At 44.9% G+C, this 12923-nt stretch overlaps 2 long non-coding RNA genes across 3 annotated transcripts; both read right to left on the bottom strand.

Moving 5' to 3' along the window:
• Positions 1-1011: 1011 nt before the first annotated feature.
• LOC121714181 lies at positions 1012-1574 on the bottom strand. Its single transcript, XR_006033042.1, has 2 exons — positions 1512-1574; positions 1012-1384 (listed from the first exon to the last, which is right to left on the bottom strand). It is a non-coding gene; the product is annotated as an uncharacterized LOC121714181 (long non-coding RNA).
• A 74-nt stretch (positions 1575-1648) lies between these two features.
• Positions 1649-6354, bottom strand: LOC121714180. 2 transcript variants are annotated; one of them, XR_006033041.1, is made up of 5 exons: positions 6250-6354; positions 6066-6168; positions 5805-5957; positions 3915-4011; positions 1649-1787 (listed from the first exon to the last, which is right to left on the bottom strand). It is a non-coding gene; the product is annotated as an uncharacterized LOC121714180 (long non-coding RNA). The 2 variants fall into 2 exon arrangements; XR_006033040.1 differs by lacking the exon at positions 1649-1787 and having other exon boundaries at positions 3582-4011.
• Positions 6355-12923: the final 6569 nt, after the last annotated feature.

Raw genomic sequence — 12923 nt, 5'->3', positions numbered from 1 at the left:
CAGTGTTTTTGTGGGGGGAGATTCTAGGAAGGGGAGGGGGGGGGGGGGGTTATCTTCCTACTATGTCTCTGCCTTTGTATTTGTTAATACAGTCAATACATTCGTTAACATAACAGGAAAGACATCTGATATTGTAATTGGTGTATTTTGAGTATGTTTTTTTATACCCTTTTAAATGCATCATGTATTTATTATAAATAGGCAATTGTAATGTAGCTATGGAAATATGCAAATAATAATAATAATGCTACTCTATTTCCACATAAGTTAAATGCTATCACAGAAAATAAGAAAGTATATAGACGGGATTCTGGGTTCAATGACCATGTCTCCATTTCACTGTCTATTTGTAGTGTGTATGTGAATGTGTATGTGTGTGTGTGTGTGTCTGAGTGACTAATAGCCAACCTCCAGTGTTTCTCTGGAAAGGTGCAGTCACATATGTCAGTCATCAATTTCATTACATCTATGCACACCAACGGTTGAGTGTCGTAAGCTGAATGCACAGGCTGTCACTCATTAATATTACCTCCACACAACCAAAATGACTCAAACGGCACCATCACCAAACACAGTCAGTTTCTTGGCGCGAGCCGGAGAGGGGGGATGATGTAACAGTCGCACTTTCAACGTGAGACAGACTCTCAGGAGCGAGCGAGCTGTCCCTCCCTCTGTCGGACCAATGACGGTCAGGTGGGGGAGCCAGAGAGCTGAGGCAGGACTGGAGAGAGCTGCTGGATTTCAAATGTGGTGATAGGCTTGGGTGGGGACCCAGGGAGGATAGATAGCAGGGGCTTTTTAGAGTAACACTGCCCCCAGTGTCAGGAGAAGGAACAGATTACTGTAACCTTGATGTGACTTAATTGGAATAAATCACAATAAATGATCAAATGTGAGCTACAGTGCAGAACTCTCTACAACCCTTGAAATAGAATAAATCACATCAAATAAATCAATCAGTGCATGTAGTGTTTTTGTTACTGGTTTCAGAGCATCCAATTTTGTGCTATATGCATTTTAAAGCCATTTTCCTTTATTGACATTTTAACCAATGAAATTGTTGATCACAGTACTTCAAGTAACAACAAAGAATCGCTGCTTGTTATTTTGCATTTGGGCTGTGCCACAGGATAACAATAATAAAAATAAAGAATAAATGAATGAATAAATAAACAGCTCTAAATTGATTGAGTTAATCATATTTAAACATGTGCAGTACTGTGTATAAATCTTAGGCTGCCTTGCATGTTTTGCTTTGGCAGTGCTGTGGAGACCATATGCATTTGTTTATCATTCTCTTTGTTGGAGCGCAGCCAGAGGTACAACAGGTGTGTGCACAGTGTTGAAGGATACAGAGGGTGTGGTTTTGTCCGGTTTCCGGGTCCTGCAGTTTTAAGAGTAGGGACACATAGATTGGATTTGTTTATTTTGGCGGTGTGGTAGCCGTTCTAGCAACTATTATCAGATCAATCATTCACTCCTCAGGCAAATGATGGGCAAGCCCCGCCCACCAGAAACTGCTGGCAGATCCAACAATGTGTGAAAATCCGAACTACACCCGCCGGCTCCATTGTGTGAAAATCAGAACTACACCCGCCGGCTCCGTTGTGTGAAAATCAGAACTACACCCGCCGGCTCCGTTGTGTGAAAATCAGAACTACACCCGCCGGCTCCGTTGTCATTTTCCTCCTGGCAAGATCATTGTGGCACTGCTGGTTTGGTGGGTCTGGTGGTGGCCTAGGACTGGAGCAAGGGCCAGACGTACGTTTTGGTGCTTTTTTGGTGTTCTGGTGGGGAGAGTGAGAGGTGGAGGTGTGCTCATGGAGACATTGCTGGAGTGACCAATCTAGGAGCAGCCTAAGACCTTTACACAGTACAGAGGAATTTTATTTTAATGGTGTCCTCCTGAATGGGTAATTCCAAAACCAAGGGCACCAACTAGTGGTAAAGCAGGTAAATATCCCTTCTGTGGGGAGCATGGTAAAAACACAGCCTCGCATGACAGGTTCACAGCCCAGTGAGGCACCACATTATGTCACATCTAAACATAGAAAGAATCTGCTGGCAAAAATTTAGCCAATCTGGCTACCCATGTTATGCAAAATGGAGGGTGTTTTCTAACCTGGCTCTCGCCAGATGAATTTCGTTCCGCCTAGCTCCACTGGCGCCTTAATGCAGGGGCTTACCTGGGCTTCAGCCCAGGGGCCTCGACCAATGAGGGGCCTCCTAATAATAATAATGATAATCAATAATATTATTTATTTTACGGCCGTGTCCGTATTCGCGGCGTCAGTCATAGCCTACTCCGGAGCTAGCCTAATTGAGCACATCGCACTGCTCTACAATGACATCCATGCAGGGGCCCCCTTTGTCTTCTCTTCTAAAGTGTAACAAAATGTAACAAAACTTAATAAATTCCAACGGGTGTGTAGAGGAGCTAGAGGAGAGGCTGAAACTGACTGACAAACTTACAAACTCTGGAGATAACGTGGGTAGGCTAGGATTGAAGCAACGATAAACGAATGACGGGGATTCCTGTAACTGTCCATGAAAACAGAAGGCATAGGAGGTAAATATCGTAGCAAATAGCCTGGCAATGAAAGGGCTTTAAAAGCATGTATTTCACTTGTCTCACTGGAGTGAACGCAGAACATGGGCTGTTGCGCAAAGAAATGAATTAGTGATCAGCATCTCCGTTCACCAAAAGCTAATAGTTTGTGCTAACTCATTCGCACAAATAATAGCCTATGTTATGTTTTCTCCATTGTTAACGTGAGATATGTCTCCATGTAGGGTAGTATAGTGATAATGCATAGGGTAGCCAATGTTCACGTCACATGAGCCAGCTGCTTGTTCTGTAGGCTAAAAGTATTTATGTCCCTCCCAAGCTGCGTTAAAATGGTGTGTTAAGTGGACAGAATTTCAAAAAACCTCCTGGGGAACACCCCGACACGACAAACACATGCACTTTTGAAAAGCTCGAAACGTCCATGTAGCCTAACGCATCTTTTAACTTAGCCAGCCAGTGTTGTAAGAGTTCAACAGTTGTTTTCGTGCAGTAGGCTAGCCTTTTTGATAAGCGATGTCAGGGGTAGGCTGACGTGATTAAGGAGGGCTTTCTGTTCCTGTTTATGTAAAGGTTTTACATAGGCTCAATAATGATAGGCTACACTGCATGTTATAGGCTATATTAACCAAAAGCGCACGTTATGTAGGCTAAATAGGCGGGTCAGATCGCGGGCCGGGGGGGGCTTAAAAACATATAGCCCAGGGGCCTCAGGTGGTATTAAGGCGCCCCTAGCTCCACTCACATCCATCTGGGATCGCTTCCGTTGAGAGTGATTTCGGCACCAGATTTTATGGTAGAGCCAATCAGGATGCAGGGCGGGAGTTTCATAGATGTGACATAGCGTAGAAGCGACTGTGAGACTGTTCTCAGCGTCATGGGTTCGATGTGAGTGGTTGAAGTAGCACGTCAGTAGATGATGGACAAGTGGCTTATCCAATCATATGCAAGGATTTTTGATAAGGCCCAGCCTTCTGAAACACCTCTCCAATGGATCGATCCCAAATGGATGAGTGGAGCTAGGCGGAACAAAATACATCTGGCGAGAGTCAGGTTAGGTGTTTTCTCTATCTTTTGGAAAAGGGAAAGAATGAAGCAATACAAATCAGATGGTAGCCCTCAATCGAAACAACTGTTTTTAGTTTGTTGATAATATTTAGAGAGGACACTTAGTCGCACCATACCTTTTCTGGAGAACCTCAAGGGTCCACTTTATCCCATCTAAAAAGGAACTTTTTCTAGCCATATACTGTATACAACGACATTAGGCAACAATAAGGCTACAGTACAATTACTTTAACTCTGACCAAGATTGACCAAGAATAGTGAATATACGTGGAATATTCACTTTTGAGTGTGGTTAGCTCCATTCCCATGCTTGATTGAGCAGAGTGACCAGTTCCCCAGTCTTCATCCTGTCTTCCTGAAGACCTCGCTTCTGTTGACTGGAATTTGAACATTTTATTGATTATCATATAGCTCCTCTTACTGTAAACCAGCAATGAATCAAAATGAGCTGAATTAGTAGCCTACTTTAAAGTTGCATCTCAAAGAAAACATATATTTTTGTCTGACAACTAAACCTGTTCAAATAGAACAATCTCCATCACTGATGTATATGTAATGATGGATTCTCCTGTCAATAGCTTTAAGTGTTAACAGGTCAAAATGTATTTTCTTGGTTGAATAGAATATTATGGCAACATGATAATAGGGCTAGTAGCCTGATGTGCATTGAGGCATTCTATTTTTATTTTTAAATTCCCAAATCCTAAATATGCTTTCTGCAGTGTTAACAAGTACAATTCATATTACACGTTCACATTTCCTCATTAGGCCTATAAAGGCCTGATAAAAAAGGACATATTTTCTCATTTTGCTTAGTTGTCGGCCCTCTCTCCTATGCTTAAATTTTGGTTTACATTTTTTTTTCTGGGATAGGCCTACATGTAAAAACAAGATAGGCAAATTGCAAAGACACATCAGCTTTTCTACATTTAGGCCACATTTTACTGCAGCTCCAGCATATTATTTTCTTCCTTTCTTTCTTGCTTTTTTTTTACAAAGTCGTCTTGGCTGCACATTTAACAGCAAGATGGCGAGGTCACACAATGTCGTGTACGTCTCTACCATATTCTTTCACACAAACATACGGGTATTTGTGGGCGTTTTTGGGAGGTAACCAGGTAGGCTATGCCATGCTTTTGAAGGTGCAAACAAACGCTGCATTGCCATTGAGATCACATAGTAGCCTAAGGCGCTGGCTCAAGGGTTAATACAGTATTTTCTCGTGTTCAGTCGTAAAATTAAGGCACAGTTTTTATAGCCATATGCGTGTTCACTTCTGGCTCCTTGGCTATGAATTTGGTAACGATCACGGGCTATTTGATGTCTTTAGAACATTGGTTCTCAAAGTGGGATCCGGGGACCCCCAGGGGTCCGCAGCACATTGTCAGGGGGTCCCTGACAAAGTTTACTACAAAATATGAAATTGTCTTATATGGCGAAAAATGCTACAGTATCAGTATTTGCCCAATTGATCTGCTGATACGTTACATCAATACGTCAAAACACTTTACTATTAATTAACCGCCAACAAAATGAAAGTTATGTGAAGCAAACAATATGTGTTCAACACAATAGGCCTACATTTAACAGAAACAACAATCCTTTAAAAAAATCCTACATACTGTCAAAGTTTGCTAACATGACTATGGTATTAGCACTCTATGTTTTTAAAATACATATAACATAAGCATCTAACAGAAAAAAAGGCTATACAGCTACGTGATTAACTTAAGTTTTATGTGTTGCGATTATGAGGGGTCCTTTGGAGGGGTCCCATGGAGAATTTTCCACTCCATGAAGGGTCCCCGTCCACAAAAGTTTGAGAACCCCTGCTTTAGAACACTAAACATATGGGAGGTGTCAAATGTTGAGTTACTCCAGTCTAGATCTTTTGACGTTAATCACTCCTATGATGTATTGCTATTGTCTATCCAAAGTAAAATGGCTGTTTTGAAGTTAACTGATGGTTAAATAACCAAAAATCCGATTGTTTGCACCTCCAAATGGCCAGTGACGTAGGTATGTGACATAGGTCCGCGAGTTTGTGTGAAAGAGTGAGAAGGTAACTTTTACAATATATTTGACACAATATCTGTTATTATAATCAAATGTACTAGCGCTACAAAATTACTTCCCCCCATAGTTTGCAAAACTCAACGTCAGTTCCCACCTCTCACGTTTGGTGCTAGCCAGCCAAGCAACGAAGTCTTTAGCCTTTAGCAAATCTAGTTGGTTAGTCAGGTCATTAGTAAAAGTTCCGTCCGAGTGTCTCTTCAGATAGTGGTAGGTGGTATGTCCGTCTTCCACTTTTAATGTCTGCCACCTGAGGACGGTTGTACAAGTAGAATTGACATAAATTGACATAAATGCTCCTGGTTATTTTCATCTTAAGCTTTGTCGGAAAGGGGAAAAATACAGTTTGGGATGTTACCGAGAATGACGTGCTTGATCTTCTATCACTACCTCCAAGGTTTTTGCGCAGAGCATCAACATTAACATACTCCAAAAAGGAAGGCACATCTTACTGCAAATACCTAATAACACAGATGCCAGATAATTGAAGTTAGGCAATAAAAAAAAAAAATCATGTGGTAATATTAAATGGATATCCTCACCTTATTTGCTTTCCAAGATGTTAACTTGCAGTATCTCTCCTCTTTGTTAATAGGACAACATACAGGAGGAGATGGAAACACCTGTAAAATACCACAACACCAAGGTTAGTGTGACAGGTGGCTTTTGAGTTCTTCACAGTTACTTATAAATAGTAGGATCCCTCACTTGACAGGTGGTCACCTGCGTCATATCATAGGCCATAGCCTGTTGCGTCGCCTTTTTTCTTTGAGGGGCACTGTTACAGCTGTTTTTCAAGCCTATTTTTAGCCAGTGCACTACCGGTACAATACAGTTTTACGCACTTGAGTATTTCCATTTCTGTATAAACTTGCTGTAGTTTGTCTATAGACAGATTTGACAACAGCATGCGTCAAATGCACAGTGGCGTCTGCGCCTTTAGTAGATGATATTTCGCCTGGTGCATAGCTCCAAAATAAAACTCAGTCAAAGTGTAGAAAAAGAAGAGACCGCACAAAGGGGCTGGATGATATCAAAATTGTATTCAAAGTGCCCGAAAAATGCCATGAAATAAAAAACATTTGTTATCCCAATGTAATCCCTTGTAATGTAGTTGACATATAAGTTACTTTAGACAACAGTGTCTCCTAAATAAATACATGTAAAATACTCCACCTATTGTGATTTCTGTGGTCAGTGAATTTAGGCAAACCAAATCTAACTGTGCATAGTGCATAAAACAAGGACAATTCCAAACTTTGAACCAAAAGGGGATTCCTGTATGAAATGTCTGCATGGCAAATTTATGAGAGATGCTGTAAATGTGAGTGTATATCACCTCAAACAGTGTGCAGTGCAGTACATGTGATGGGAGGCTATGGTGTGCTCATCTAGGACATGATGCTCCTCCAAGCCTATTCCTCATTATTGTGCTATTCTTTGTCCCACAAATGGCCTGTGTTTGTGTGGTGCCAGAGGTTGGAGGGGGGCGTTCTGGCTAGTTGCCGCTCACCACCTGCAGGTAGTGCACCTTTGGCTGTTAATTGGGAGCCGGAAGGCTGTGGCCACCCCTGGTGTATAAACCTCTGGTGGCCCTGTGCAGGGAGCAGTGATGCACTCAGACAGGTCGCCTCCAGCTGTCACACTGGTACACTGAGGCACTGAGGCACCCCACAGCCTCCTCAGCTTTGGTCCTTTTCCTGCCCCAACACCTGAGTCTGACAGCAGACAGGATGACATTGACAGAGTAACAGAAAACAGGACTAGACAGGAATGTTTTCAGGAATTGTTTGGGGAGAGAAAAAAAATCAGTGATGAGATATATTCTCAGGCTCATTTCTGTTTATTCTCCTGCTTGGGAGAGAAAGGAAGCTTTCATGCTAGTCTTCTGAGAAATAGAGTGCTTCTTGAACTTCTCCACTAGAGGGCAGAGCTGGATAAGCACATCAGGCCATGCCAGAATGCCAGAGTGTACAATACACCTTTTTTACAAGTTACACTAATGTTGTGACAGAATAAGCTTGACATTCTCTAATAGTATGTGCTAACAGTAGAAATATTGTGTTGATATATATTGCCCTTTGTCAGTCAAAGATATTGCCACAAGGATAGATGTATCTGTAGTTCTTGATACAGATAATATTCTTCTTTGGTTTCTTTGAGCTCCACCATTGACCACATGGTGTCAGTAGTGGTCTCTACAGATGGTGTATGTTTGAAAGTGGGTAAACGTCACAAAGTTGCCTAACTTGTCTGAAATACAGTGAGGATGTCTCTCCTTTGAATGAAAAAAGTCACCACGGACATCTATATTGTCATCTCTGACTATGTGATCATATGAACATCATTATGATCCAGTATGACGAGATATAGCTGTTGGATCAGTTTAACTGGGCAGGTTAATACCGTGTATTTTTTTGTCTCAGTTGGTTAGGTCCTCTTTGTTTCTTGTCTTTCTTCAATCTTAGTTTGTGAGCAACCTCTCTTTCAGTCATAACCATGATGGTACCTCTCAGTTTCTTGGTACAGTATCCTATCCTATCCTTATCCCTATCCGTAAGTGTGTGAGTGTGTGTGTCTGTGTGTGTGTGTGTGTGTGTGTGTGTGTGTGTGTGTGTGTGTGCACAGGCCAGTAATCTTAGCAGGGTGGCAGCAGTGTCCTTGGTGCGAGGGTAATAAGCCCGCTGCATGTATTATTCAGCGGCCCGGGCAGGTCTCTCTCTCTGGTGTGCGCCTCTCTCTTCGCCCATCCCAGGGGAGTGGCGGCCTAAATTACTATTCCCATCTGATAGATTCTCCCCACTGCGCTTGTAAGACGGGCAGCCAGCAAACGGGGGTCACTGTCCCAGGGTCACTGGGGATGACTGCGGGGTACTCCGGGGCCTGAGGGTGGGGGGTGTTGGGGGGGGGGGGGGGGCAGGTTGCAGATACAGTAGATGCCTTCACTTCCTCCTCTGTTGCCTGTGGGATTCCATCCTCTCTCAGCCTCAATGGGACTCCAAACATCTGCCTTTTGTTTGGGGCCCCTTCTCTACATGTTTTTCTGGTGTATGTGCGTGCACATGGCAGACAGAGAGAGTGTGTTTGTGTTCGAAGGGTAGGGTATGTTTTCCGTTACTCTCAGTAGCTGTTTTCTTTGACTGCGTGGCTGAGAGTCAAGCATCCACTGCGAGAGCTGCAGCTCACATGACACCAGTCTACTGGAGTTCCTCCATATATCACCAGAGAGAACGTGAGAGAGAGATAGGAAGAGAGAAGGAAGGAGCATGTGTGTGTGTGTGTGTGTGTGTGCGCGCGCGCGAGTGAGTGTGTGAGAGTGTGTGAGTGTCTGAGCTTGTGGGTTTCAATGAATTTCCTGTGTCGTTCATCTTCAGTAGAACTAAAGAATTAAGCTGAATGTAACATCAGCTTCTGTGAACTCTTTCATGTAGACGTTTTTTTTTTTCTTTCTTCCTCGGCTCGGGACCTTTTTCTGCCATCCCTTTCACAGATTGTGCTCCAGATGCGGTTTCATAGCGAAAGCTGTGAGCTAATTACACCTTTGTTGCTAATGTTCCTGCTAATAAACCTTGTAACTGAGGTCAATAGTTTAGCCGGCCCTTTTTTCCTCCATTTATTTGGCCTGTTAATGATAGGCTATCAGATTCCTATCTCTCTTTCCTGTGGTGGCCCCCTCTCTTTCTCCGCCTGCCATAGCCTGGAGGAGAGTGGCCCACTGGCCAGCATCTGGAGCCAGCCTGCTGAAAGGGGCCCTTTCTTGTGGGAGCCTGCACTCCAGCGAACACACTGAGGGCATGGGCTTCACACACACACACACACACACACACACACACACACACACACACACACACACACACACACACACACCAACACGTGCACATCCACACTCACAAACAGGGAGCACTTACAGCAACGGGGGTAAACAGCAAGCCCATCCAGATCACCTCTCCCCCCTCCTTCTCGTTAGCTCTCCTTCCTCTCCGTCCTCGTGCGTCCTCTCTCGTCTCCTCGTGTTCTTTTCTCACCTTACGCCTCTCTCTCTCCCTTTCTTACCCTCCGCGTCCTCCCTCCCCTCTGTCCCGCACTGCAAACCTTGGGGACAGGTCAGGTCATATATATGAAGATGAGGAGTGGGCGAGAGAGAGAGCCCAGGACCAGGGGCCTGGCAGATTTATGGAGAATTGGAGAGGTTTGCTGGTTTGGTTAGCCACTGAGGAGAAAACCAAATAAATGAAAGAAATGACAGAGCCTTGTAACAATGTCATAAAGGAGGGAAACGATGCATCCCACCAAACCCAATCTTTAACAAGCTCGCTTGAGAGAGAATGGGCTGGGCTGGGGGGTTGGGCCAAAATGTGAATAGGGCTGACTTGGAGGCACACTGGCCTGGCTGTGTAACTGTTCTGTTATCAGTGGTTGGAAGGATCCGTTGGACCATAAGTTAAGGAACCCCACCCCCCTCTTGAGCCCTTGAACTACTCAAGGACACATGGTTTGCCATAAAAGAAGAACGTTGGGGAGGGGAGAGGGGGGGGGGGGGGGCGGGGTACTGAAATTCTACCGATGCCGGTCATCTAAATAGTCATGTTTTAAAAACCCTTGGACCCTAGCAAATCAAGAAGGCCACTGGCTATGGTAATACTCAATGAAAAACACCCTAGTGCTGCTCATGCCGGTCTGGCTTGTTTGTCTGCTTTTGTTGAGATTTGAGGAGATAGGTTGTGAAAAGCACAGGAAGTGGTGCTTTTTGAACCTGGGCTTACTTCCTGTGGGCTGCCACCGCCACTTTGTAAAGGGCAGAGGAGCGAGCGGGGAGTTGAGAGCGCGAGGCTGCTCGATGGTGCTGGGGCGGTATTGCACACTCGCCCTGCGCTCCAATCCTGTTAACCCAGTGACCTATCACTTGACCCAGTGAAGTGTTGCTGGGGCCGGCATAAAGACAAACAATAAAACATGGAGCAGCCTCAGTGCCACATGAAGCGGAGATGTACAAGTGTAACAATCCCCTTTTGAGGAGTGTGTCACAAAACTGCAGCTCACCCCCACCCCACCCCAGGCTGCGCTCGTGGTTAAAAGATACTAGGCAGGCTAGTACAGCACACCCTTGGTGAGACCCATGTAGGTACTCCAAAACACTAGCATATAGCACATAGCATAGGAAATAACACTTAGATTGCATTTTGAGTTGGATAGTTCACATGTATTTAGATGTGTGTCATTTCTTATATATATCTTTCTGCCCAATGATTGGTGGTGTATTAACAAGTTGGCTGAGGACAATGACTTCTTATTGTGCAATCCCATGCGTATCACCCCATTATAGGCTGATCATCAGAGGCTGAGCCTGGTATTAATGGTGAGCTAAACCCTGTGTGCTACATAATGGTTGTAATAGCATTGTGCCTGTCTGGGCCACCGCAGTAATGAGATGAAGCACCAAAACCTCGTATGTGGAAGTCTGCGGCGATGGATTAAATAGCATCCATAACACTAGAGACCTAAACCCCCGTTAATGCACACACACACACACACACACACACACACACACACACACACACACACACACACACACTCACACTCACACTCACACACACACAAACACACACACACACACACTCACACTCACACACACGCACACGCACACTCACACTCACACTCACACTCACACTCACACTCACAGTCACACTCACACTCACACACACACAAACACACAAACACACACACACACAAACACACACGCGCAGACATACACATTCAGTGCACACCCGTACATATCCACAGGGGCATGCGTGCTGTGTTTGTTATGTGGGGCTTGTGAGGTCAGCCCAATATCACACACAGCCCTGTGTGACAAATCCTCAGCGGTGTCCCTAATTCAGGGTGAAGGGGCCGCTGCGTTCTGAGCGCACGCCACTGGACAAGCTGTCTCACGCTGTCAATTGCAGCTCCCCTTACCCTCAGCTGATGGAAAACACAGGCGCAACGTTTGTACAGTAACTCAACCCAGAGCCCACGTCTGTACTGAAGGCCCAGAAAAAGCCACAGGCCACCTCTCCAGTGGCGTCCCTGTCCTCACGCTGGACCTGGCGTAGCTTCGCCAGCGCGCTCGTAAGGATTGATCGCCACTGGCATGTTTTAATTATGACCCAGCACTCATCAACTCCCCACAGGCTCCTCTCAGCACGCTGTTGTGGAGGGTGTGAGGAGTCACGTACACAAACAGTACAACACACACGCTGGTGTTTGTACACACACGCATGTGCATGTGCATGTGCATGCGCACGCGCACACACACACACACACACACACACACACACACACACACACACACACGCTTAGACACACACACACATGCTTACACACACACACACACACACACACACACACACACACACGCTTACACACACACACACACTCACACACACACACACACACACACACACACACACACATATACAAACACACACACACACGCTCACACACACACACACACGCTTACACACACACACACACGCTTACACACACACACACACACTTACACACACACACACACACACACACACACTCACACACACACACACACACACACATATACAAACACACACACACGCGCTCACACACACACAAGCTCTCTCACACACACACACACACACACACACACATACAAACACACACACACACACACTCACACACACACACATACACACACACACACATGCTCACACACACACACACACACACACACACACACACACACACACACACACACATATACAAACACACACACACAGACACACACACACACATATACAAACACACACATACACACTCACACACACACATACACACACATACACATACACACACGCTCACACACACATGCTCACACACACACACACACACACACACACACACACACACACATATACAAACACACATATACAAACACTCACACACACATACACACACACACACGCTCACACACACACATACACACACACACACACACACACACACACACACACACACACACACACACACACACAAATACAAATACACACACACCCTCACACACACATACTGAGTCTCCATATACACATTATGCAGCACACAGCGGTTGGTTTTGGGCAACATTGATGGCAGATTAGGGCTAAATCCTCCCCAAGTAGATTACCCACTCATCTCTGAGTCTCATGCATTGAGGAGCCTCTCATAA

The sequence above is a fragment of the Alosa sapidissima genome, chromosome 7 (assembly GCF_018492685.1).
Source record: "Alosa sapidissima isolate fAloSap1 chromosome 7, fAloSap1.pri, whole genome shotgun sequence".
Taxonomy (NCBI): Eukaryota; Metazoa; Chordata; class Actinopteri; order Clupeiformes; family Clupeidae; genus Alosa; species Alosa sapidissima.
Note: the sequence above shows the minus strand (reverse complement) of the source record. Positions and strands in the feature narration are given on the sequence as shown.